The sequence below is a fragment of the Copadichromis virginalis genome, linkage group LG14 (assembly GCF_057382275.1).
Source record: "Copadichromis virginalis isolate Kocher_CV1m ecotype Utaka linkage group LG14, C_Virginalis_male_GT1.1, whole genome shotgun sequence".
Taxonomy (NCBI): domain Eukaryota; kingdom Metazoa; phylum Chordata; class Actinopteri; order Cichliformes; family Cichlidae; genus Copadichromis; species Copadichromis virginalis.
In genome coordinates this window covers 32,749,580-32,771,879 of record NC_140631.1, presented here as the reverse complement: position 1 = coordinate 32,771,879, position 22,300 = coordinate 32,749,580, and the positions used below count along the sequence as shown (strand labels likewise).

The window sequence follows — 22,300 nt, the reverse complement described above, 5'->3', positions numbered from 1 at the left end:
AATAAAATAGATAGAAATGCCTTTTTGCATGAAATATTGACTGTAGATGTCATTTATTTCTGAAATGTATTCCTCACTATTTAAAGAAATCACATTTTCTTTTCTTTTATCACTTTCTCTGAATATTTTGGCACACCTGGAAATGGTCAAACAGATTTGAGAGTAGGTCAAACAGTATTATAAGTATTAAATAAATCTTATATTATAAAAGTTCTGTGCTTTTTCCTGCTCAATAATAAAAAAAACTGCTTTAGCGATTCATTGACTACATTTTTTCTTAGATTCAGATTCCAGAGTTAAGGATTAGTGCGCCATGTGCTATATATATCTATAAAAGACTTGAATCATATGTACAGTAACTGGTACAACAATAGCGACCCAAACAAAAGCGCATGGGAATCACACTTTAATGAACAATGAGCTTCAGTTCATAGCAGTCCATTTCTGATTTGGTGAAATGTGCATAAACTGATAAAACCTACTGTATCGGAACAGGTTACAATGAATGAGTGAAAAAAGAATACATTTACAGTACATGTGCAGTGGTCATCAATACCATTAAGGGGATTTGCTGCTTCTGTACATACACCTGCAAATCTCATTAGGTGTGGTTTATCATGCTGTGCCATGTCAGCACTGTATTTTGATGAATAGTCCCTGTGCCTCTCATGCACTCCGTTCTCTGTGTCACCATGTCTTCTCCTTTCTCATAAAAATGCCAACACTGGATTAAGGATCTCACATTCACATTATGCTCCTTCACTTCATTACAATAAACGGATTAACCTGCCTGGGTGGTGGAAAGTGATCGGTAGGGAGGGTGGATGACACGTGGCTGACCTGTCCTTCCTTCTTTGTGTAAATCATATCTCTCATGCTCCTCCAAGACCTACTACCAATCTTCCACACTGCTGTGGGAACCACAGTGCAGACAGTGGCAACATTCAGGGACGAGAAACAAATCTGCAGCCATTAAGACGCCCTGCAGTTGACTTACATAACAGCATATGCTCCATCCATTCCACCGGGAGAGACCCGTCTTCACTGTCCCACTTTCTGTTCATTGCTACTGTATGTCATGTAGTGAATGATCATTTGGATTTGTTTTAATGGTGGAAGCTACTAGCCTAGATGGAGGTTTTTATTCTGGTATAGAAAAATTAGACAATAAGCAGATCCAATTTAATAAGCATCTCTTTGTCTAGAACCGGGAAGTTGATGCAGATAGAAGAAAAAATAAAACTCAAATCACAGCTGAAGCCACTCCAGTATCTCTCCGGAGATGAGCTTGGTAACTTGGCTTCCTTATAGTGACCTGTCTTCTCATGAATGTGATCTTTAAAAAATTAAAAGCTTATTATTTCCTGGAGTGAGAAGCCAAGCGCATGGCCCCCAGCCCCTTCACTAGTGATGATGGATTAGTCCTTAGCCTGCACTATGGACCTGTCCCCACTGACTGCACAGCGAGTGACGCCACAGGCCTAAGTGCCTGCTATCAAGATGCCATCTTTGACAACTCTTAATTTATTTGAATAAAGGCTCCACCATTTCTTTAAAGGACAATTCCATTATTTCAGGATACAGATGGGTGGTTCTTTGATTTTTTCGAAGTAGTATTACCATAAAAACATCCAATCCTATTTAGTCCTATTACTCCATGTGGAGTTTTTTTTAAAAGCTGGGCAAAGTGCTTCTTTCTGTAAACAGAAAACATACATTTGTTTTCTAATATCAATAAAACAGGCCTTTAGTTAATACAAACTTAACTTTATTCCTTTTGAGTGACTTTAGACCATGATTGGGAGATTGCAAAAGCTGTTACTCGGTGAGAAATGTCTCTCAGTGAAACAGTATTATTGAAGTCAGAGAGCACCAGGGAGCTATAGGTTCTGTGCTCAGGTTCAGTGTCCACAAGCTTAAAGTAGCCGAGGTTTTCGCATTATGGGCCCATTCTTATGTGTCTGAACCATTTTCCCAGGGTCAGCATCATTTGGACGACTTACAGCGCAATTTGTCTGCAGTGATTGGGTCTGCCTGGGTTTGAACAAAAGCAGTCAGCCTGGCTATTGTGTCCTTTTGTGTCCCATATGTCAGAAGTCTGCTACACAAACAATGCAGCAACTGCCAAGAGCACAACAGTCATTATCGGCTGCAGAATCGCTGTCATTATCCTGCTGCAATCATAACTCTAATTACAAAAGTTGCTATGTAAGCAGGTAGATTATGCAATGTTAATTACGCGTGCACAATGCGGCAAGCGTATGTTCAAATGCCACTCTCTATTATGCCCCGCACAAAAGCAGCACACGTTTTACCCTCTGCCACATGCAAAGCAACACCGAGTCCCTTGATGGCCGGTTTAAGCACTCACAGTAGAGTCGCAGACCTCTGGTCATTAACAATATCTTATTAATAGTTGCTATTAATCATCCCTAACTATATTTTCTGTAAGAAACTAAAAATGATTAATTGATGGTCTTCATCCCACAAACTGGTCCATCTCATTACTCAGACTCACCTACATTGGATATCAGCTGGATGAAGATGAGCTGCAGGCATTTTCCAATTTAATTCACAACCAGTTCCCACATACTGCATACAGATTTGTAATTAACCTCTCACCAAACACTCTCAGATTTAACATCTGTCACATCCACCATATGACAGGCACAGAAACAAATTGTTAGATATAGAAATATACATATAAAACTGATTAAAATGTCACACAGGCAGGTTTACAACTGCACTAAGCTTACTTTTCAATTCCAGGCTAAACACGGTTGAAAAATGTGTGTTAATAAAATCTCAGAGATTTTATAGACAAAAGCTAGACAGTGGACGGTTTTCCTAAAGCAGAGCACAGGGTTTTTTGCATTAATCATCATGAGGGTGCACTTTCCCAACCCACTCTGGCAAATTAAATCCTCAGAATAATATCTCCATCATTGCTGTATTTCTATGCTCTGTCACAAGCATCTATCTGGGTTTGGAAAGGAGTGCAGCAGAGCCTGCCAACTCAGAAAAACCTGAAACCAAGGGGCAATAAAAAGTGACATCAGCAATGGGAAAGTTAATAGTGTGTTTCAGATGCACTTTCTGGAGGACAGGAGTAGCAGAGGTTTCATTTACTGTAAGTGACAGTGGCTGACAATCTCCTTCTGCCTTCCATATGCCCTTATGAATCTCAACCCGCTCTGTGTAATAACCTATAAATAGATAAGGCTTCTGGGGGGAGGGGGGGTTCTTTGACAGTTTATAATGTCTGGACATATACTGCATTTACAGTTTGTGTACAGATCATAGTAACACCTTGTTTTTTCTATTCATCTATTCACTGTGATGTCTGATTGAAACCGGGCTGCAGTTCCCTGTGGGGTTGTATGGTGTAAGAAGTGTCACAATGGTGGTTGTGTAAGACTACTTTTTTTTAACTTCAGAGGTCTGTTTCTAACTTTACAGAGCTCATTTCAGCACAGCTGTCAGAGAATGCCTCAAGCTGAATAAACAGAATACAGAACCACGAAGGCAGACTGAAGACAACATGACTCCAGGCGTCTGTTTGAAATTGGGCCACAGGCACATTTTCTTCTGTTTCCTCCATGCTACATGTTCTCTTTCTCATTTATTAGCCAACATAACTCTTGCTGCCTCTGTAGTGAATTATCATGTATCATTTATCTTTACAGACCTAGTTAAGCTTTTTGTCATAACAGTATGATGTAAGACAGTTAATCCTGAAAATAAATAGGGTTCTTGTATACAACACAGCAATCTCTAATACAGCTTTATGGACTCCATTTTGCAATACTGCTCTAGGCCTGTATTTATCAAACTGTTAAGAAAACTTTATAATGTTTTACTGAGCAAAAGAAATAAATAAAATTGAAGAATAAGAAGCATTTATCAAATGACTTGATAAAGCGTAAGAGGAGCAATTATGGAATGCATGCTCAGTAAGTGTCGGAAAAAATAATGATACAGCAGTATCTTCTACAGGTTTCTGTTATGATACGTTGTCTTTCAGTATTTGACTTACCAGAGTCACTATTCCTTATCTCTATTATCAAATGAACGAGGTAAAGTAAACAAAAAGTAACTAACTAAGAGAAGAAGAAACACAGAATAAGACAAATCAGACAGCAAATTAACTAAATTATGTGCCAATTTAATGACAATAAATAATACAGTACACAATTCATGCACGTTTAGGGTATTTTTTTCTCTTACATATTGGATAAATCTTAGATGACTGTTGTATATGGGGTATGGTATAAAAATGTCCTGCCCTGTTATTGTCATTATTGTGAGCAGAATATTGTAGCAGCATTGTATTATATGTAACTGAATCCCACCCCATTGTACAGAGCAGAAAAAGAGGAATTTATGCTTCTAATTATACTTTACTTATTATACTTATTATTCTAGTTTATTTAATTTATTCTCCAGTTGAGTAAAAAGTAGCTCTTTGAAGGACACCCTCTGCCTGCTATGCAATTTTATTTTGTAAACTTAAATCATAATTCTAGCATATGTACTCATCTTGAACATCTGTTTCATAGAACACAGGAAGAGAAACAAAGGGATTTTTTTTAAATCTCTCTTTGCTGGGACCTAGATTTTAAATAGGTGACTTACACCTATACAGTTAAGGTAGGATTTGGCAGATGTGGGAATCCTAACTCTCCAGCAGAGTTGGAGCTGAGCTGTGCTGCTGCTCTTTGTGTTAGCCAACTAAATTTAACAACCTATAAGTAGATGGTGTGCAGTCATCATAGCTAATTTGCTACTCAGTGTAACCCTAACATTGACCATGAACATCATAGTCACTTCGCACCAGTGGAACATTGTGCATTACTGTAAACTTCACCAAAATTTTGCAAATTAATCATTATATCCTGTCTTAAACGTCGCAGCACTGCCAGTCACCCAAATAGCATAGTTCAGTTTGTTTTGCAGGACTTTTCACAATATGAAATAAATAAATAAATAAAATTTTACTTCAGCAACACATCATGAATTCAATAACATTCTCGGATAAATAAGGACATTCTTAGCAAGCTTTATAATCCCAGTTTATTAAATGTCACTGAGCAGTCCCTATCTCTCTTCTTCCTCTCCTGCTTTCTTTCATCCTTCTCCATCTCTAAGTAAAGCTATCTCACATTCCTTTCTCTCCCTGAGAAATACAGCAGCTGTACCTTTAGCTGGCAGACACATGTGACAAATTGCATGGATACAATTTGCGTGTGTGATTAAATTTGCTAAGCGTTTCAAAATGTTGCATTTGAAATTGCCTGCCACTTAAAAAAAAGTTACTCTCTTTATACTGGCTTTTTCTCTGTAGTGCTACCTAGATGCTGAAATACTGTGAGTCCTCATTGTTCCAGATCATTCTGGCACAGTCTATCCTCAGAGTATAGTGCAATGATGCATGAATTATATAATCTTTGCCATTTTCATCGCTTCATTTGCATTTAGCAGTAATGGATACACCAATGGAATTGCATTTCATGTTTTATTTTTGCCTCCATTTAGCTCCAAACCAGTTTGATTTGACTTACAGCTAAGACAATAAGCATGTTATGAAAATGTAAGTACAGAAATTAGTACTGAGAAAGTACCTAAATTTGTGTTAAAATGTAGATAATAAAAGTTAAAAGTTGAGAAAAAAGCAAATATTCAAGTATAGCTACTGAAAATTCTGCTTAAAGTAAGAAAGTATTTGCACTTCATTACTATCAGTTTCTATGTTTATCCAATCACATGGCAGCAACATAGTGGTTTTAGGGATGTAAACTTGAGTACGATGATCTGCTGAATTAAAAACTGAGCATATTGTGGAAATCTGAAATAAATCGAGCTACACAAACTTTGTAGGTCTTTGTAGGTTTTTAATTCGCCTTAATAAAAGGTCTCTAATGACGATACAGGGTAACAGTAGTTTGCTTGGCTTTTGACGGACAATAAAGATAATCACAGATTCATTTATAGCAACATATTATCCACGCACCGTTGTCACAGAATACAGTCAGAAGATTCCATGCAAATTATAGCTTGAACAGTCGAGTATGTCTTTTATTAAAAGATTACATAAAGACAAAACATGGTGCTATGGAACCTTCATTCATCCAGGTCAGCTTATCACAGTAAAGGGCAGAATGTTGGGGGAGAAAGATGATTTAAGTGACTTTAAATGTAGCATATTTTTGATGCCAGAATGACTGGTTGGAATATTACAGGAACTGCTGATTTACTGGAATTCAATGACACAACCACCTAGGGTTTACAGAAAATGGTCTGAAAAAGAGAAAATATCCAACTGGCAGCAATTCTCTTGGCAAAAATATCTTGTTGAGGTGAGAGGTCAGATAAGATTTGATTAATGGGAAGACAACAGTAACACTTGTTGCAAATAGAGTATGCAGAAAAGCATCTCTGACATTGACATTGAGTCTCAATGGGACTACCCATATAAATAAAGGTTAAATGAATTACATAAAAAAAAACAGCAGCACAAACCTTGAAACAGCTGGGCTACACCAACCACACCAGGCGCCATTCCTACCAGCTAAGCGCAGGAAAATGAGAATACAATTTAAATGCGCTCCCCCACAAATTGGGCAATAGAAGATTGGAAAAGTGTTTCCTGTTCTGACAAGACTCCATTTATAGTGCCACATTTTGATCACAGGGTCTGAATCTGGTGTAAAAGACATGAAAGTATGGACACGTCCTACCATCTATAAAGGGCTAAGGCTGGAGTTAGTGGTATAACAGTATGAGGGATATTTTTGGCACATTTTGATTCCTTAGTATTAGTGACAACAGACCACCCATCCCTCAATGATCATAGTGAACCCATATTCTGATGGCTGTTTCCAGCAGGATAACATGTCATGTCACAAAACTCAGACCATCTTAAACTGCTTTCTTAAATGTGACATTTAGTTCATTGTATACTATGGAACCTTTCATCTATACAGGTCGGTGTGAGGTTGTTACTGTACATGCTGTAATGTTTCCAGCACCTTGTTGAATCTATGCTATGGAGAATTAAAGCAGTTTTGAAGGCAAAACAGATGATTCTAATGTTTATAAGTCATAATGATTACAAGACGGCCCCGATCTCAAGAAACTGATACTGTAAATCCATCTTTAAAATGGACCAGCTGTGAAATGGATACAGTTCTTTCCTCCCCTTTCAACATTCAAACCACTGGCCCTGACAATTCATAGTGGTAGACTTTCATGCTCCAGCAAACAGCAGACAAAGATCAAATGTGTGATATGAGACATGAAAACTATACAGGGATAAACAGCAGCAGCTGCAACGACTGCCACAGAGCAGGAAAGAGAGGAAAAATCAGGTAGATAATGAGAACACAGTGGGTTTGCACTGCCTTGTTGCTGACAGACAGGAGCAGTGGTCCTGAACATGTACGTGGTTCAACAAGGCTCCGACATGGTGAGCCTTTCTCCTTGGGACTGTCAGCCTTCAGCCGAGCACATCATCTCTCCATGAGGATTTCAACACATTAGCCTAAGCCGGGTGCACAGATAGTAACAACAGAGAGTGTATCGTCGACAGGCAGGCACACAGTACCCAATTAGAGCTATCACACACACTGTAATTAGCAAGACTGACTGATTTCAGTTTGTGTAAAATGTATTCATATTATCCAGATTACAAATAAGCACATTCATCTAATTAGCTCACGTAGCTCACAAGCTTAATTAAAGTTAATGCATTATGATACTCCAAAATCCAGAGATTACAATGCTCCAAGGTTCTAGTTAATTAGAGTATTCACACACTGACAGGCAGTGATCCCAGCCTCCTTTTCCCTTAGTCAATTAAAACAGAGGGTCAAAGTGGACAAAAACTTTGTTTCTCTTGTTTTTGAGGTTTTCCCACAAGCATCTGGTAAATGTAATGTGCTCAGAGAAATGCTTAACAGACTCTTCTTTTGTCAAAATATGCTTTTTCTGTTTCAAACTTTTTGTCTTTTTCTCCACAAAGTGACACTACCAGGTAAATCAAACTGGCAATTACAGAGTCCTACCTTAGAGTCAGGTTATGAAAATAACTGACAAAATCAGATTCATGCCTCTTCATTTATCTTTACAGTGGCAGTCAAATAGAAAGAAGACTGAGCTGAATATTCATTGACTTTCCCACTACTCAGAGTTCACTTTGCACTTACATGCTCTGCAAAGCTGCATTAACATAAAGTCTCTTATAACAGTATTGCAATGTTAGCAGGCCTGCTTTGTTACGGATGGTACTTTAAATTTGAAAGAAAAGTGCCAGTGTTAATTTGTTGATAGGGCAGGGTATTAAATCTGAAAGTGCTAAAAACACAAGCTCTTTAAATGTTGCCCTTGTTAGTATTAGCCTCGTCCTCTCAAGTGTAGGTATCACCTGCTCTACTAAATCAGACACCTACAGAAACACATGCTGGCACACACCTACATCTCCAGTGTATTTTATCATTTGAGTGCATACAAGGACAGAGACATCAAAAGAATTCATTTAAAATGCATCTCAAGTTCCATTAATAGGCTGTCAAGAGAGAATTACGATATGGACAGAACATGGGTTTTTAAAAGTAGTAAAAACTCTTTCTTGGTCAACTTTTTTAAAAGTTTTCTTTCTGAAGGCAATTGGGAAGATCAATATCACCTCAGATCTGGGGTGTTAAACATATACTGACTATGGTTGTGATCTAAACAGTCAGTCCTTAAATCTCCTTTCTCTGTCACACAAAGCCATTTAGCTCTCATTGTTCATGTGTGTCCCCCCCACATTCTTTCCTAACCCAAACTGTTTGAGGTACACTGTCTTCAAGTCCCTGCTCAAGGGTGAATTATTGTGTTAATGTTATTCTATAAAGTGCCAGAAGATGACTCATGATTTGGCACTTTCTTTTTTTTAAAGATGAATTAAACTGAATGAAAATTGTCTCCTGCAGAAAGTGAATGCTTCCTGATGAATTATACGTAATTAAAAATACGTAACAATACAAAAAAAAATAATCTCCACTTAACTCCACAATGCCATCAACAAATGAACAAGTTTTCACCCCTTTCTATCAGCAGGTCATTTTTCTAAAACCAGGTCCCACACATTAAATTTAAATTGGTTGCCAGCTGCTAATCTTAGACACTGGGGAAATGTATTAGTTACACCTCACCTTGTAAGTATTGGTTTGGACCACCTTTTGTGACATGGCACATTATTTCGCTGGAAGCAGCCACGAGTTGATGGGTACAGTGCTGTCATAAAGGGATGGACAATATTCAGCAACAATACTCAGGTAGGTTGTGGTGTTTAAATGATGCTCATTTGGTACTCAGGGGCTCAAAGTCTGCCAAGAAAATATCCCCCACTCATTACAAGCTGAGGAAGAAACATTGATACAAGGCAGCGTGAATCCATTCTTTCATGCTGCTTACACCAAAGTCTGACCGTACCAGTGGGATGTGGCACCTGAAATTGAGACGCATCAGATCAGGCAGCCTTTTTCAATCTTCTGTTGCCCAATTTTGGTGAGCCTGTGTTAACTGTAGCCTGAAGTAGACATCTGTGTCAAGGTTACAATTGCCTTCATGTCAGTTGTATCTAATATATTGGACATAAGTTCTGTTTAGTGTAGCATGTGTATTTCTTTTGTTATCTTCAGACAGAATCAGGCTAATTGTTTCCGGCATTAAATGCTAAAAACAAACATATTTATCTGCCAAAACAGGCTTACTTATAAAATTACTCATTTAGAATGTATTTATGTAACTGCAGGCAAGGAGGGCAATTGGCCAATAGGTGCGAGACGGTTTTCAGATGTGGAGCTGAAAAAAAAGATTTGCAGAGAAAGGGCAGGGGTTGAGTGTCTCTTTATTTTATGGCTTGACTCTCTATTAACTTATATATTTATTTCCTATAGGAACAATGGACTTACATCATTGTAAATGTTCCAGTGTAGTGGAAACAGTGCAGGTAGTTAAAGCATCAAACATGACTTTTAAACACTACACTATCATCTCCCAGACTTAATCTGAAAAAAGAAGGTGATAAAATATTTACACTTTGGTGAAATACTGCCTGCTCTAACCCACCTTACAATTATGACTATTTATTAAAAGAACGTTTATAATATGCTTTATAGAAGCCTGGCATAAAGAATGTGAAATATAGTTTGGGGAATCTTGACTGAACAATGTCCTTAAATTTTGTATGAGGAGAGTTATATAAAAGATGTGATCAAAATGTTCTGAGGACAGAACCATAAAAATATAAAACCTTACCTGATTTAGATTTTGCTGTTGGCGATCAGTTGTCTCATGCGCTTGGTAACTGTTTTCACTGAGTTTTTTATTTTTGTCCCCTTGAACTTGTCCTTCTGCAATGGGCATTGGATCCTCTCCAGTGTACCAAAACAGCAATCTTTCAACTTGATTTTGATTTTCAGGAAGTGGGCGAGGCTGTGGGGCTGCCAAATCTGGCGAGTGGTCCAGGTGCTCAGGAAAGATTGTGTTTGTTTGAGCAAAAAATTCAAGAGCAAAAAATGCGTTTTCAGTGCATTCTGAGCTGGCATGAGATGGGACGCACTGCTGTTCTGATCGTTTCCTCTGAATGTTCTCCCTCAGGCACCACAGTATGTTATTGTACAAGTCAGCTCTGCCAGTCTTACCTTCGGGGACGAATTCACAGTGTACAACCTGATGAATCTTTAAAAAAAATAAAATAAATTGAGCATGCTTCTGGTTTTGCTCTTCACCTGACATGTTGCCTTTAGGCTAGAAAACTGTGGACTCTTCAAATAAAAAACTACAGAAAATTGCTCAGTCAAAGCCGGAGACATGCCTTTCATCACCAGAGATGATCCTTCACTTGAAATTTGGATATAAAAAAGAATTAACTGTTTGCCCTTTGCACAAGTTATAGGTTTGTTGTAAAGTCATAGAGCACACAGGTTGGAACAGAACTTCCAGGGAGCGGTGTAAAAGTGATAGCCATGCTAAATGTGACATTGACCAAGTTTCAGAATTAAAAAATTTAAGTCTGTTAAAGATAAAGTGATAAGAAGAAGTCAGAAGTCACGTGTGAATGCTAAACTTCTTAAAAGGATAAATCATCACTTAAATCATAGCTAGAAAATGTTCATAAACTTTCAGGGTAAAAACATTCATAACCTATAATCCCTTTATGCAATGGGAGATGCCAAAAACTAATTATTATTTAATGTTTAATAGATAACGTTAAATAGAATAGAAGTTGCGTCCGGCTGCAGCAGCTGATTCAAAATTCATGATGAATAATAAAATAGTACTCTACTGAACTATAGTCTTTTTCTTAAAATTGGCAGATATTTGACATTCAGTTTTAGCAGTAAAAGGTAATGCAGCACAAAAGCCTAGCGCATAGAAAGTGTCTTCTAAAATACCCAACTGCATTACTCTTGGATTGAGGCATTCGGGCATACTCAGTAGCTAAACATTATATGTTCACAATATCATAAATATCTCCAACAAATATTAAAAGAAGAACTTAAAAGTTTTACGACCAAAACAAGAGGCCATTGTTGCATTCAGGTGGTGTAAGTGGTAACTGAGAAGAGCAAGAGACTGAATAACTTAATAAAAAAAATAGCTCATTTTCACGCCAGTCAAAGTGAAAGTATGCTTATCTTGCGCTGTGCAACTCTGGTGCTAGAACACATTAGGTGGATCAAAATGAACCCTTCCAAAAGGCTCACAATACCTCAAACTAATGGTTTGAGACATCTGTAGATGAGCAACTCCATTGTTCTTCTAGGTGAAATTACTATTCTTGTCAATGGATTCTGGTGGCTTTGAAGAAAGCAACTTAACAGCTTTGAGTCCTCTGTTGGAAAAGAATGTTTGACTGCTGGGTAAAAACCCCAACTGAGTAAAATCAGTATACCCAGTGAAACAGTTACATTTAAAATATTATAACAGAATATGAAAAATGATCTTATTAAGTTTCTCAAAAATGTGCATTGGCTCCTGACTGCTTTTAAGCATGTCATCACATTTTTTTTCTAAATCACAGTTTTTGGTTGTAATAGATGTGCTTCTGACATCTCACATAATGCTTTGACTTGCAAATGAACAGCTAGCCCACTCTGTGGAAAATATCATCTAGCACCATTCAGTGTAAAAACTCCAGTAGGAATTTTATGCCCATATCTCCTAGACCTAGTTCAGGAACAAAAACGCTGTTCTTATGTGAACAGACATGAAGGGACAAACATAAACACACACACACACACACTCAAGCTCGCAGACAGACTTGGAGGGTATTCCTGTCTCCTGCACCCTGATGTAGATGGATGTCCCGGGCTGCTGATTCTGAATCTACATCAGGTCATTACAATAAGCTGTGAGGCCCCAGTGAAACCTGAAAAGTGGAGGGAGCGGAGCAGCTTGGGAGGAGAACTACTCTCCCAGCCCTGTGGGGAAACAACCTTGACATAGTCATCTGTCTTAGTTACATCGGAGTTAGACCTACTGACACATACACAGTGGAGCTGCACCAGCCCATGCAATCTGTGCCATGTTGTTATGATACTGCATTAAAGGAACTAATAGAGTGCACCTAAAAATATTGAAAATGTGTTGAATATCATAGATGACAAAGCTGTTTGGGGTGGGGGTTGTTTCATGGTCAGCTGGTGGAAAGGGTGCAGCAAGGTTAGCAATAAACTCGCCTCAACACAGGTGGCTTCTGACCCTGAGCGTCAGGTGAGGGTAATGGGAAGAGGTGGAGTAGGGAGGCCGAGGGTGGACCAGGTCATGACAGATAGACACACAGAGATGAGAAGTCTGGAGAAAGAGAGAGAGGAAGAGGAAGAGGGAGAGAGGCGGGACGCTGGTGTCGCTGCAGTGAGCTCTCACTCAGTCACCCCAGGGCTGTGTTTACGGAACTGTCAGTCACGTGGTGACGCGTCTCCCAGGGGACATAGGCCACCAGGGCGATGAGAAAATAATAGCTCCTTCTGTCAGAGCTTCGAGGGACAGGGGTCTGATGGACACCACAGGGAATTAGAGCCAGCCTTTGGGACATATCCAGCCCAACACTTAAATACAAGCGGGATAGAGACTCACACACAAGACAAGGAGGAAGAAATATCTACCAGCCTTCCCAATAATATGAATATTCAAATGAACAGTATTCATATCCAAAACTGGAGTGCCCAAATGAGCCTTGTTGATAATATTCAGATAATGAAGTAAATAGAGGTAAAAGGTATAAACTGTGCTTTGTAGCGGTATATAATAGACGATGTAGTTGTTACCCTCATTTTCAGTCCAGATTACCTAATTGTGTCGGAAACCTGAGTGACATCAGCTATCCAAATCCAAGAAATCATCAAATTTGCTGGAACGCTACAAAATTTTGTTTCCTGGGGTTGCTTTAAGGGCATCAGAGTCTGTCAGTGCAGTATTAGCCAACTCTAAAGTCCAAAATGTCTTTCCATCCTTGCATGCAACAACAAACCGAGTTCTCAAAGTGCAATTGAGCCTAACAATAAGAGATGGCATATAGCTGAAAAATGTAATTGATTACCTATCGCAGAATAATTTTGAGTCTCTGCAAGTTAATTTTCACATTGCACTAAAATGAACAGTGATCAATGGCTGTCTGGCTGAAAGAAGATCGAGGTAGACACGGCTCGCAGTGAATGGGACAAATTTGCTGGTTTGCCTCAAAAACAAGCAGTACCAGATCTGACATAAAGCTGTCTTTACATCAACCTCTAAAGGACAAGGCAAAGTAAAAAAAAATACAGTATCGCTGTCTAAAAGCTGCAGCGCAGCCCTTGGTTATGAGAAAGACTAGAAACTACTGCTCCATCCATAAAATCTGACTTTAAATCAAGCTGAACCTCCATTAAAGGGTTGAAAGATAGACTAGTGATGCTCATCATTAGTACAAACACTCAGAAATCATGGGGTAGCATCTGTTTTCTGCACATCCTCCCACATCAATGCTCAGAGCAGCAGGCCTCGGGGAGGGGGGGCGTACAGACAACTATTCCCCCGTCCCTTACCATGAATAACAATCTCTACCTCCAGGTAATTAAAGGGGACAAACGATGTCCACAGGGCCACACCAACCCATCATTAAGCAAAGAAACTATTGCAAAATGTGTACACAGACAGGGAGAAAGGGACTCTTTACACATGTATCCAAGTAGCATAATGGCCATTGATCGGAGTCGGCTACGAGAGAGAACATTTCAATATATCTATTGCGCTGATTAATCCATATATCTTTTTTTAATCTACCTGCATTAATGCAAGTCTGCACATTTAGTGCTTTGTTCCCAGCTGCTACAAAGGGGGTATCTACTGCCTTTGTCTCTGTGGGGAGCTGAGACAAGATCATGTGCTCCTTACTGATGACCTGGCCTACGTTATGGGTTACCACTAATCCCAGTGGCTGCATACACCTCAGCCGGCACATGCACACATTAAAAACAAAAAAGCTGTGCACATTTGCACTGCTAACTGATTATTCAGATTCATATTTGGGAGTGGATGTTATTACACACAAATAATGCAAATGAATGTGCACACATACACAGGGTACATTTGACTTTGTTGCAAATTTAGAGCAGCACAGACAACTGAGAGACTGACAGACAATACACACCAGGCAACTGTGTACTCTTTCTCATCCCATTTGGAATTGGGTATTGACATCAAACAATGAGCCACTGCTGAGTATGCAGAACTTGGCCACTATGTTTAAAGAAACTGCGTGAGACAAACAAATGCATGCAAATAACAGCTGGCATTCAGAATTTGAGTTAACAAGAACACACTGCAGAAGTGACCTTGCCTTGGTTTTTGTGCTCTCCACTCAGTCCAATGTCGCACAGTAAAAGGCACTTTATTCATTAAGTGTGCTTTGGGTAATATGGAGATTGAGGGACTGAGGCATTCTCATCCCAAGAAGCAGTGGAGCAGTTACTGCAGCTGATCGTGATATCAGAGGCACATGAAAGGAAGAAGGTAGAGCTAAGGCAGAAAAGGAAAAAAAAAGGGGGAGGACAACCTTCTGATAAGAAAAAAAATGTGATATTCAGCAGCCCCTTTCTGCCTCCACCCCACATTTCAAACTGTGTCCAGGCACAGGACAGTCCCCCAAAATCAAAAGACGCTTTAAAAATCCCCAGAAATGAAAAAACACCCCAAGTACAGCTCAGTGCCTCCCGCTGGGACCCAAGCTGTTTTATGACTTTAAAACCTGTTAAATAATGCAGCACATTATAGCAAGAAAAACACAAAATAATAAACCACAGATATCCTGCCAGATACTGGCTAGTGTGGGTGCCAGTGATGTAGGAGATGTCCAGACACTAATATTGAGTTTTATCACAAAGTAGGCATACTCCAATGAGCTAGAGGAGAAAAATCAAGATTTAAGATATGGCAGGGAAGAAAACTGAATTCTTATTCCTAACCCTTGGGTAAAAGCTGAATATGTAAGTGCAGTAATTCAAAGGTAACACTTAAAAAATTATTTTTTCAGAGGCAGATGATAGGCCTTGGGAAATGAAAGAAGGAGAAGAATAAGACTTAAAACTATTTTTTTCACATTTCATTTGAATTCTTCACAAGAAAACATAAACTGAGATGACACTAGAACTATTGTGTACATTTTCCTGAGAAGGATAATGTCAGCAGTTGACTGACATTTGTGCACTAGTATTGTTAGTAAATGTCATAGCGCTATGTATCTGACTGTACATCCTCTGTATGGTCTTTAAGCAGTAATAGAGTGAGTTTTCAAGCGTTGCAACAACACATAGCTGCTTATTTGACATTTCCAACTTTCAGCATATGGGGGACTTGTGCTATTCTAGGAACGTGTTCCTCTCAGAAATAGCAGCCAGCATGGTAGACTTCTCGATAGCTAACCCTCACTATGAAGAAAGGATTGAGAACTGGATAAGTTAGCTTTCTAACATTAGCATTAATTCCCTCCTGCTGTGTCAGCAACTCCAGCGCCCTTAAGTTGGTCCCAGATTATAAAAAGGAGAAGCATCCTGTTTCTGTTGGAAGGGTATAGTCACGAGGATGGAAAATGAGAAAGTTGCTGTCAAAACCCACAGCGAGGAGTAGGTTTGTGTTGACCTCAGATCCGTGTAGACTCCAAGATGTAAACCATTACACTGACAGACTGCACAGATCTGCCAATCTAGTTAGAAGTACTAACAGGGGGTGCTGTCATGACAACAGCAATCTAAAAAACTGGTAATATTATCCCATTTTAAATGGTACTACCTTAATACGAACTTTAATCTTTAAATATGATTATTGTACTTTTTTAACTTTTGGACAGAAGAAAAAAAGCTCTTATGTGGCCTGTGAATGCAAAAATGCACAACTTCATTCACTTTTGATGTTAAACAACAGAGAACAACAACTTTTCTGTTCAACACTTCTAAACTGAAGAAGAACTAACAAAGCACTTGTCAACATTTTAACAATTAAACTTTTTTGAATATAAGCAACACCAGAAACCACATGACATTTAACAACATAAGCCACCACTGAACACTACAAAAAAGAGCATTTTTTGTCTCTCTTTCTACCCACAGTATATTATGGATTTTATTAATAAACTTCTTTTGTTTTTACTTTAACCTTTTTGTCTAAAAATCAGATGTCTTGTTAGGGATCTTGAGGCTGACAGTGAATAGTGAGGGGGTTTTTTTTGCATTCACAGAAAGCTTTTCTCAGCATTTACATTTCTCTGTTAGCTTTACTATGTAGGGAAACTTGTGCATGCTGAGGAGGCTGACGGGCCAGGAGCTTATCACCTGATGCAGGGGCATGAAGCAGCTTACAGCAGCTGCACAACACAAACCCAGGGATAGGACAGCAGTCTATCGCAAAGGCTTACCCCCAATACATTTGGTTTGATACTAAGTGGCAAGCAGCTAAACATTTTTTTTAAACTTTTTTCTGTACTGAGGTGTGCAACAGGGCGTCTTAGAGCCAGCTACTGCTGATCGAGATCACACTTTATGTGGCCCATTTTACTCAGAGTTTTAGAGCAGCAAATGCACAGTTATCTTGAGACAAATCATGGAATACACTCTCAGCCACATTTTCAATCGTTTCCATTTCACACTTTATGGAGCTGTACATTGCTTTGACATTACAGATTTGGGCACAGAACAAATTCCTCTTCTGTGACAGTATGTTCATAGAAAAATACAACTACTGGCCTGGCAAAGACAAATATATTAAAGCTGAAAAACTATAATAGCCCTCATCAAAGAAAATATTGATGTGGTTTGAGAATCCTGTATTTTGACCAAGATGAAAAAGTGGAAAAAAATAGAAAGTGAGTCATTCATGAGACATCTGCAAACAAGCAACCTCTGTTAAAAATACACACATACAGAGTAAAGACAGACTTAAGAAAAAAGCAATCATCCAGGTACTTAACAGCATAAATCTCCATGTGGTGCTGCAAATTCTCTGTTTGATTCACACAACACTGAATCTCCTTGAGAGGCAAGCATAGACACCTTAAACCACAACTTTGATCACAATCTCCTGCATCCCAATTCTGACTTTTCTAGAAAGCCTTCATCTTTTTCTCATTCTGTTGTTTTTGTTAGTCATTTATTCTTAACTTTGGTCTTATAACATGTTTTCTTAACAATTACTTGAGGAACGTTTGATGAATTAAGATAAAAATGTGAGTCCTTAATTGTTTTGTGGCATACAGTAAGTTAACTGATTGTGATGGGAAAATTGTAATCCCTTTCCAGCGTGTCCTCCACGTGCAGATGAATGACAAAATCCAACAAGCAAACATACCCTAACTCCCTTAAGACGTGACTAATTGACTTGCCACCATAGGTGACTGACATGCCATCCAGGGGGCACCATAATGGCCGTGTCATGGGGGAATGATGAGACCTGCCGACAGCGAGCAGCCCTCGACCTTTTGCATGTGAGGTCGGGTGTCAGAGGGAACGGGATCTCCCCGTTGATGGAGCCACAGCCTCGGGGCTCTGAGGGGGATGAGCTAAACTGAACTGGAGTTTTTCAATCAAGCAACCTTGCAGGACAGCAATTTCATCCGGTATGACAGAGAAATGAAAAATAAAAACAATAAAATAGAAATCAATCGTCAGAAGCCTCAGGGTATTCAAACATCTTCAGGGTGGAAAGTAGATGAAGAAGAGTAATGGTTACTTCCTCTATCATTTTCACCTAACAATGGGTTATCGTTGTGGTTTTTTCTTTTTTGTCATTTTCTATTGCAGAAATGTTTCGAATACATGAAATACCTGCAATTTTGAATGATGGTTTCTTGTACTCTTTGGAAATCTTTCAATCTTCTTAACCAGTGAATACTAATAAGTGAGAACAGGTCTTTTTATAAACAGTGAAAGTGAAAGTGTGTAAACACAATCAAAATATTGTAATGCAATTCTGGAGATTTGTGACAGGAAAACCTTTCAAAGAATCTTTACTGATTTTATTAGTTACTGTTGTTGGTTTTACTCACAATGTATTAATGTTTTATTCATTACCCGCTTTGCTGTCTTATTTCCAAATATCCCTAATCCTGTTAGATGAGATCTCTTCATGTCCCGCTCTGACTGCCACGCACAAAATTTCAAGTCTGCTGATAAGCCCCAAATTTGCCATGACGGCATATATGATCCGCCTCTCTGGATTAGAGAGATTTACTGAAGCAACCATAGACGTGTGACCAGCAGTTCACAGTGGGCAAAGTCACCCATTCAACAAACAAAAGCAAGAGTAAGCTGCAAATAAAATGATTTTAAATTCTGCTATTATTCTCTCTGAATAAGTCCCTAATATCTCATTCTTTGTTTTGTCCCTGATCTCAATTTTTGAACCTAATTATTATCAATTTGATGCAGTGTGATATGGAATATCCAGCATGTTTAATATGCATGTAATATCATTTTCTTTGTCACGACAAAGAAAATGGTAATATACCGACATGTGAACTGGAAGTGCAGTGAAGAGGGAGAGATAAGATTACAGCAAAAATGGGATTTGGGAAAAATGAATTGTCTTTGTAATGTAACAAATGCTAAATGCACACAAAAGAATAATTGATAACATAATTAAATGTCAGTAACACAGCAGGAATGGGTATTATAAAAAGACTGATAAAATTATTACAACAGGAGAGTCGAATTTGCATGAGAAATATGGAATCTTATTATTTCCAATAATAATGTGTGTTTTTACATTAAAAAAAAAGTCTTAAGAGAAGTTCCAGAAATTCTTACTTGCCTTCAAAAATGCTCAAGGAGGGACTTATATTATAACAAAAAAGCCATTCATTGGTTTTAAAATCCAGCCAGCCCAATTCATCACCACCATCACTAAAACCAAAAATAGGAAAAAGATAAAGAAAAAGAAAAAGAAAAGAAAACGCTGGTCAGCTCTCTGAGAAAGTGAATCAGTCTGTAAAGTGCCACTGTGCCAAATGCTGCCAAGACTATTAAGACTCACACAGTATTACAAAGGGCAGTCTGCTCTGGAGCTTGAGCTGAGATAGAAAATACTGTATGAAGCAATGCCATGGCAGCAGCATCAACGGCACTCCACCTGTCTACAGAAATCCTCACAGCCATATTGTAAATCTCAGATGTGAAGAGCTTCAGATTAGTGATAACAGCAATCACAGACAGGAGCTCCTCACAGTGAATCTGAGTTCACATAGCTGCAAGCCTTCAGCCAAGCAAAGTCCATAAATAGACCAAAAACTGTTCAAAACTGACTATAATGCATAACCACAACTCTTAATGCTTTAAATCTTAATATATAGCATAAAGTAGATCGTTTTACAATTTTAATTAAATTCCGTTTTTTTTTTAAATTCCCTTTGTGTTCATTCAAATGATGCCTGTTCCATCCCTCTCACTTTTTACTGTAGTCCCTGTTGAGATTTCAGTGCTGTAAGTCAGTGCCGTGGGAGTTACACGCATCACCCTGTACGAACCATGTTGCAGGTAGACCGGTAAAGAGCTTAGTTGTGTTTACCTTTCAAATCCTAAATGTCAGTCCCTGGAAATAACAAAAATACACGAGTACATTGCTTGATTCCTGTCACTGCTCTCCTGTGATGCGACAAGCCACGCGGCCAGTTGGGAAAGTTTCAGCACCACAGAAAAGGGACAGCTCCGCCGGCGGAGTATGACAGCCCATCAGTCAACAGGGTGCTTTGACAAGTAACAGACACACTTGTCAAATCACAAGACGACATGACACTAGCTGTGGAAATGGCTTTAAAATAAAATGTTAATTTTTACGACACAATTTTATGTACCCGAATACATCAAATTTGCTGTAAAAGTAGATCACCGTGTTTTATGCGCTATAAAGAAAAATCTACCAAAAGGCACCAGTTTTACGCATAGAAAACCAGTGTGTCTGTGCAATGTGTTTAGTCAGAAGAACTGCAGACTAGCCTCCATGAATCACACAGACAATAGTACACAGCAAGCCTCCGCACCGACAGAAAGAGCACCATTTTTCACCAAACTGCGCTTGTCATCGCACTTTTCGCAGCACTATTCACTAACAACAGCGAAATTCAACTTACCTCTCCAAAATGACGCGACGGGCTGCTGCACGTGTGTGTGTTTCACTTAAAAGCCGAGGTGATCCATGCCGGCTGGTCCGTAAAACTTTTATTTGCTGTGCACGTAGCTGTGAACAAAACCCAGGGACATGGACAGCCTACAACTAGTAACTGAGCGACTTGAGTGGAAGCGGGTTATCCTGCTTCCCAGAAACAAACCATTGGAAACTGGAACCAATGCAGAGTCCTTTGATAAACCTTATCCTTCAGGGTGAAAATGAGAAATTCCGGTCCGTTATGTACAGTGGTGTTAGGGTAGCGGTGGAGAGCCAGCGCATTCAAATCTGTTCATGCTTCTTCTGCAATGAGCAGCCGCGTCAGCCTCTCTGGGTCCTAAAGCTGCGCTAAACTAACGGCACCGATATCTGCCTGCGTGTCTGTCAGAAGACTGCAACCAAACAGCCTCCTAAAAAATGCCTGGTTTATAGATGGTTCTCGAGGTTCTCGTGGCCACATCTTCTAAAGCAAACGAAATTCAAGACATTTTTGAATAATAACCTATTGTTGTTTTTTTCCCTTATAGAATCATTTTGAGAACAGTTGTCTTTTTTATATGAAACACTGGGAAGAACTTAACCTAGCTGTGTTTTGAAAACTGAAGCTTTGGTCGGGGTAAAACTGAGATTTGATAGTGAATTCATCAGGTAAAAAGTGTTTGAAAATTCACAGCTACTTTTTCAGCTCAGTAACAAGTGCAGGTAACAGCAAAGTCAGCTCTGGAAGGACGAGTACCCCACTTGAAAAATCACTTGTATGTTCAATCAGCTGCTCAAAACCCGGATACGGTTCAGTTTAATGAGCTGCCAATCAAACATATTTATCTCACAAAACTGTGTCCCTGAAACGCATCATTCAGTGGTGGCGGCTTCGGGATGACTGTTCGGTTTGCTTTCCCCAGGTAGTAAAGTTCCATGTTTGCGCAGCTGGACAGTGCCAGCAGCCTTAATTTATGCGCCCACGACGTCACATGCGCCAAGGCGTTGGGTAAAGTAGAATATAAATAGGAGGGTGTGGCAATTAATTATAGTCTTCGCAGGTGCGTCACTCATCTCATACATTTTAAATGGCTTTGAAAAACACAAAAGGGAAAACTGCAAGCTGAGTTCAAACCCGATTCTTACTGTTGTCTGGCACAGACTGATATATTCACACATTCTGAATAGTTAAGATATATGATATTGTCAAGGCAAGAAATGTATGCACTAACTCATTAGCACTCACCTCAAGCTGTATTTGGATAATGATACAATGATAAATTCTGCTCTCTACTAGCAGCCCGACTGGCTGGAGATCCCAAAATTGAGCTGTGTAGCGGGCATTTGTCTCCAACTATAAGTGTATTTAATATTTCTGAAGAAAAAAACAGCCTACAAATCTTCAGATTTGCATCTGTTTGTAATCTGTGCTTAAAGAGGAACTTTCTCCCACTGCCTTCTTTAAAAAGAAAACCAGCATGGACAAAAGATTCTATTTGGCTTTAAAATTGAATTTCTATATTGATGCATTTATGTATTCCATCATCCTTTTGAATCAGTCCATCAATTCATGCATTATGCCTCCCATTTCTTTTTTCCTCCTGTCCAGCTATTCACTTGCCAAGCAATTTTGCAGTACAGTATT

General features: G+C 39.0%; 1 protein-coding gene across 2 annotated transcripts in view; it reads right to left on the bottom strand.

The window, feature by feature from the left end:
• Window positions 1–20,700, bottom strand: part of robo1 (roundabout, axon guidance receptor, homolog 1 (Drosophila)) — a 223,371-nt gene extending 202,671 nt beyond the window's left edge. For both annotated transcript variants that reach the window (XM_085430530.1, XM_085430531.1), the window contains exon 1: window positions 20,642–20,700. The gene's annotated coding sequence lies outside the window, so the exon portion shown is untranslated. The remainder of the gene's footprint in view (window positions 1–20,641) is intronic.
• Between the last annotated feature and the right edge of the window lie 1,600 nt (window positions 20,701–22,300).